The sequence below is a fragment of the Leiobunum rupestre genome, chromosome 1 (assembly GCF_980474605.1).
Source record: "Leiobunum rupestre chromosome 1, qqLeiRupe1.1.hap1, whole genome shotgun sequence".
In the NCBI taxonomy this organism is placed as follows: Eukaryota; Metazoa; Arthropoda; class Arachnida; order Opiliones; family Sclerosomatidae; genus Leiobunum; species Leiobunum rupestre.
This window is the reverse complement of record NC_143384.1, coordinates 76,932,336-76,938,335: the sequence shown is the minus strand read 5'-3', so window position 1 is coordinate 76,938,335 and position 6,000 is coordinate 76,932,336.

Below are 6,000 nucleotides of genomic sequence, written 5' to 3'. Positions count from 1 at the left end.
AGTGGAAGTTTGTAATAACCTCTTTGGGAGGAAGTATGAAACTTAATCAATTCCAGTAACAAAATTATTCCGTTGTGGTGCTAAGTAAGTGTAAAGGAACTGTAATATCCTACTAACTTTTTTCTATTGGAAACATACTTGAAAGCTTTTGCATACGAAAATTTATTTTATTATCCCATTTAAAGAGGTAGAGATACCAGGGTCTAGATATCTTTTTTATTAAGTCTTTTTGTCAGATCAAAAAATGCAATCAAGGGGTGTACCAGAGAACGAGCTTAGACGGCGGAGACTGCAAATCTAAAGATCCTAAACCAAACTAAAAGTTATGTCCTGCCGTGTATGATTTCTTTCGAAAATCAGCCGGATATGTAACCTGGGCCTCAATTTGGACCGCGCACGCATTATTTTAGAAGGGCGAGAGGTACAAAACTATAGTAGAGCTGCCGGTTGAGCTCAAAGAACCGGTAGGTTTTACGAAAATAATCGCGGTACAGGCTGCGCCCTTACTGACACCCCTTTGGTGGCTACGCCGCTACGGACCTGTAAACAATTTGTCATGGTAACGTGCACGTGACGCAACTGTTGAAAGTATTTGCATTGCCAAAAGCCACGATCGTTAACGTATCAAGTTCCCTAGTGAACTAAAAGCGAAACCTGTCAAAATTGTATTGGTGCGGTCTGCTATATCAATAAACAATAACTTGTACGCATCGCTACAAGTATTTACATTCAATTACCGGCGTACATACTAGATGTACAAGGAATGGTTTGCTTTTGATAAAAGTACTCTGTAAAAAAGTGGTGTTCGTGAAAATATTACCTTCGGTGGAAGCTTAACACAGGTTAGTTCCGGGTGTTTATTAACTAAATGGTAACGCAGGTGGCTTGTTCCCATAGTCGTTCTCGACGAAGCCGCATATTTTCTAAAATCATTTTCTCGCATTATAGACAAAATGCTTTATTTATTACTTACTTTCTGGAGTACTTACACATTGCCGATTTATTATCTAACTTGAAGTAATTCCATATAGGTCTTCGCAAATTGCCCTTTTCCTCGGTAGCTTCATCTATCTCTTGTACCGAAGCTACCGCCATCGTAACACGCAGTTAACTGCCGAAACTAAATAATTCTAGCGTCTGGCAAATGTAGTTAAATTATTAGAATTACGGATTTTCGAAAGGTGATAAGAACAAAAGTTCAAAAGTCCTTTTTTCCGACAATAGCTAATATATATAATTTTTGTACGATTTCCGTTTCTCATTATCGAAAAATAGCTACATTATCTAAATAAAGAACTTGACCGAAAATCATAAAACAGTTAATTTATTTTACGAAATAAAATAAGTTTACACATTAGTTTTTATTTGGTTGAAACATTAATTGTAAAAAAAAAGATTGACATAAATAACTTTTAAATACGAGTATAGATTTCCTTAGATAAACAAAAGTATTAAACGATAAATAAACGGTGATAAAATTAATCAAAATATGAAGTGGTTAATTTATTCGGATAAAATTAATTGAATAATACGAAGAACAGCTTTATTCAAATAATAATTTATCGGATAAACTGGAAAATTTTATTTATGGATAAAAGTTTACCAATCCCCGAGCCCTACCTCCGTCATAAGTTCCCAATGATGGATAACAACGGCGAAAACCCGGTGGCTAGATTCCGAGATGCTGGTTGGAAGGATTTGGTGAACCAGCTAAGCCACGCTATTCTGTGATGAAAAAAAATCAGGGAAGGTGTGCTTCGAAGCGTGTCCGATATTGTGGCTGCCTTTGGCAAAGCGAAACGATGACTATTGACTGTTCCCAAGGAGCTTCGTCCATTAGACTGTGGGTTACGTCTTGAAAGGCCGAACGGGAGTAATGAACGAATCAAACAGGGCACACCGAAGGCGGCACGGCAGTTAAGGAATGGCCAAAGATTTTTTAATAGGAGAAAAGTCCGACACTTGCCCAGATTGCCGATCATGATTGACAATGCACTTGCCCTATTGTGCCTTTACGTTTTCATCATGGCGGCAATATATGACTAAATACGAAACGCTGTACTTCATCAAGATATGCCTTCATGGAGGTACAAGATTTAACTTTTAAACTTCTCATACTATTTACCAACTCTTTCTGTCGATCAACAAACGTGATTCCCCCAAGCAATTCTTATTTTAACAGAATTCGGGTGTAAATTTGGTATTTTGTCTTCCAAATTAAAGAAGGTACTTGATAGCGTAGATAATTAATTAAAAGAGGGCTATGAGAAAATGACTTTTAAAGGTTCATTTTCATGGGCACCCTCAGAGGGGCAAATGTCTCCCTTTCATGAATACACTGACAAAGGTACCCCTCCCCTCCCCTCTTTAGACTGTATTAAAATTGTCTGCTGGCGACCATGCTCATTTTGATGGTCGCCTAAAGAGGGAAGTGGCCTAAGGCGAATGCGAGCCAAAACAGATGGCGATTGTTCTTTCGCTTCAACTTACCAATAGACCGATTACGTAATTTCCTACAGTACAACGAACATTTTTTTTTGCTTTTATTTATACTAGAAATCACATATGTAGGTATTTTGGCGGTAAGGGAATACATTCTCATTGATTTTCTGAAAATGTGAAATCAAAGCAACTATTCATATTTATGTACCAATGTAATAAAATTGAAATAACCCAATAAAGAGTATACAACTGAATTTAAATTATTGGCAAGTCGTACTGGTTCAGTGCATGACTAACACAAAAATCGTCAGTCCAAATTCTCATTTCTCTAACTTAAATTTTCGAAATGCAGGATCAAATCTTCGAAAAATACATATTTCAATTCACTACTATCTATTAAGTCTTGAAACCAAACCGATATTAATTGAAATGGGGGTGGTTTGTGGGAGGTTGGGATTACAAGTAATAAAGAAACAAATTCGTATTTTCTGAAGGGATACCGGCCCCCTGGGCCCCTGCCCTGGTGCGACACGGAAACCCAACGATACTTAAACTTACCTAGCCCAACTCAACCAAAGCTAAGCCAACCCAAGAATGCCCAACCTACACCCGTAGAGTTTCCTTAAAATTGTTCATACGGCAATTTCAACTATAAAAACGAATACTTTATTCATTCAATCGTTTTCGAATTACAGAGTGGGTGATTTTATGAGTTTTGACCTTTTCCCCATTGTTTAGCTGGGAAGGCTACATGTAGGCGTAGAGCAACCGACCTCTCAAAAAACAATTTTTCTTTCGATTATTTTATACATTTTATTTTCGAATTCCCGGTCAAGCTAACCACAGTATTTGAGAAACATCCACGGGGTTACGCCCAGACCTTCCTATAAGGTAAGGGGCCAAGGTCGAGGCTAGATCAAAGTCATGGACCATAATAACGCTGAAGCCTAGGGCCCCGGGCTTTGCTATATATAGGGGCCATGGCAGAGGCTATCTCAAAGCCAGGGATTATAATAAAGCTGAAGCCTAAGGGTCTGGGTAACACTTAATCCAAACTGTTTAATTTGGATTAGGATTTCCTGTCTAAATTGTAACTATTATTATACATAGTAATTTTACTAGACGCTATGTAAAAATCTGGAGAGTAGTAGTGACCCCCTTAGTCCATTTCACATGGACTGACCTAAATTCCAATTCATTATACAAAGAATTTTCAACTAACAATTTTAACATACGGTTGTTTGCTTGAACATAATGGAAAGACTACGAATAAAATACGTAAAAATGAAAATGTAAAGACTGCATTTGAATTCCAATAACAATATGCATTCAAAAACATCATATTCTTGTCGGGTTGAAACACCAGCCTGACCAAATCGGTTTGACCGCAGCCCAAACTGACACGATAACACTTCGGGTTGAAAATCGTTAACCGAAGTGAGAAACCCGGCCCGGTGGTAACCCAAAATATAAGAAAGACGTTTTTGTCGAAAAGCATTCATGTGGAATAAAATAAGGAAGATTTCTAACAAGAGTAAAAATAGGTGATTCAATTCCTATCCACACTAAATTGCATTTTATATATAAGTACTACCTTATTTAGTTAACCTTCTTTACGAATCTTATACTTACCACCACCCTCCTACGCATTGTAACCCTGCCACCTGTTTAAAGGCATTATAAGTCGCTAGATGACTTGGGCCTAAGGTGATGCCTTGGGTATTAACATAGCTGATTATTATTAGTATTATTATTATTATCTATCGGCTTTAAATATTGTTATCACAGTGTTACTTTTCACGAAAATAATAAGGATGACGTTAGTAAAACCTAAAACGGCTAATGTTTTTCCCACAATTCCTTTCGTTTAGGAGTGTATGAATAAATCAACTCAAAAAGAAATAAAATAATGACCTGGCTTAAAGTAGAGGGACAATTCGAAATAACAGTGTGTAGATTTCTATGGTATTATCGCATTAATCCATTAGAAAAGATTTAAAATTAGAATGAAATGTGGAGCTAAAAAATATTTATAATATCGTTATTTCGGTGAACATTTTTTCGAAAGAAAATCGCGGGCTTTGGATATTTTCCAGTTTCCCTCGCTTATAAACTTTTTGAGATATTTCGAAGCTTACGCGCCTTGGAATCGCGGACGAATTTAAAAATAGGGTTGAGCGGTGTTTCTAATCTTGTCCGCGAGAGTGGTGGCGCTGCGGTCGACGACGATTTCTCTTTCTTTGCCGAAACCTTTCACAAGTGCACCCTCGCGTTGTCGACATTCGCCGGAGGATTCTATATAAGGGAGCGTTACACTCCTTCGTATGTGGGATTCACGTCACGCCTGACATCACGAAATGAACGACTGGCTCTGGGAATTCTCTCACTGACGTCCGCACCACGACGCTGCCAGCCAACGAATATCTGGCGGAAATAAATTGCGTCTGTTTCATACCAACCAAGAGAAACATTCGCCCTATTGGCAGCCTTCTATTTTTCATAAACATTAAAGTCCGCGTATCTGTATCCGCAGTTTCTAAAGCTAATTTAGCCTCGGTGAATCGTTGGTGTGGACCCGGGTTTTTTTAATAAGGTGTCCTGGATAGATTAATGAGAGTTGAAAAGAGCGGAGGAGTTTAAAAATTTCTTCAAAGATACCTTTAGTCTGAGGGAAAGGAAAGTCCCATCTGTCGATCGTCGTTTGTTCGTCTTTACCTCTTTAAAGTACTCTCGAGCCGTTCGTCCAGAGTTCAATGGCGAGTACAGAAATTCGTCAAGGGAGGTCAGACTATGTCAGAGTGGAGTCGATAAGTGTATGAACATTTTGTGTAGCTAAAGCCACGTCCAAGGGGGGTAGGAACAAGGAAACCCTCTCTTGTTTACGCCACTGCCAGATTAATTCATAAATATTAAGTATTCCTATTACGTTTCAACCCAAAGCTTGATCTTCGTACCACGAGATCATAGCTTTCTAAAGTACAGCTTTTTTAAGTGATATAAACTTATACGACGCTGAGAGCAAGAGAGAACGTGTCTTTTTGGATACCCCATTCATTGCAGTTTTCCAACAGATTGAATGCCTTTGCGACCGAATTAAATTTTAAGTAAACGATTCTCCGAAGTTTGTAGGCTTATTTACGTCTCTATTGTATTAACGGCAAATTTAATCAATCGAAGGCAATTTTCATATTCAGAGATATCACATTAGTTTGTTTCCGATTTTGATTCAATTTATGTTTTTTGCCTTAAATACCCAAGCTGGCGCTATGGAAATTTGCGCGCATTTTCCTGGAAGTGACCATTCCGACCTTCAACGACTTCTAGTGTAAAAATTTCTATACTGCTAGCATTTTATTCTCAATCCAATTTTTTTTTTGACGTTCTTAACATTTTATGCACAAAAGATCAACTGAACAACCTCAAGTCTGACTGATTTTTGATTCGCTTCTTCCCCTTATTCATACAATTCCAATTTTCAACTTGTTGAAATACGCAGGACCATAAGTGACAAAATATCAATAAGTATGACACTTCCTATTGCTTTAATGCTAATTTTCT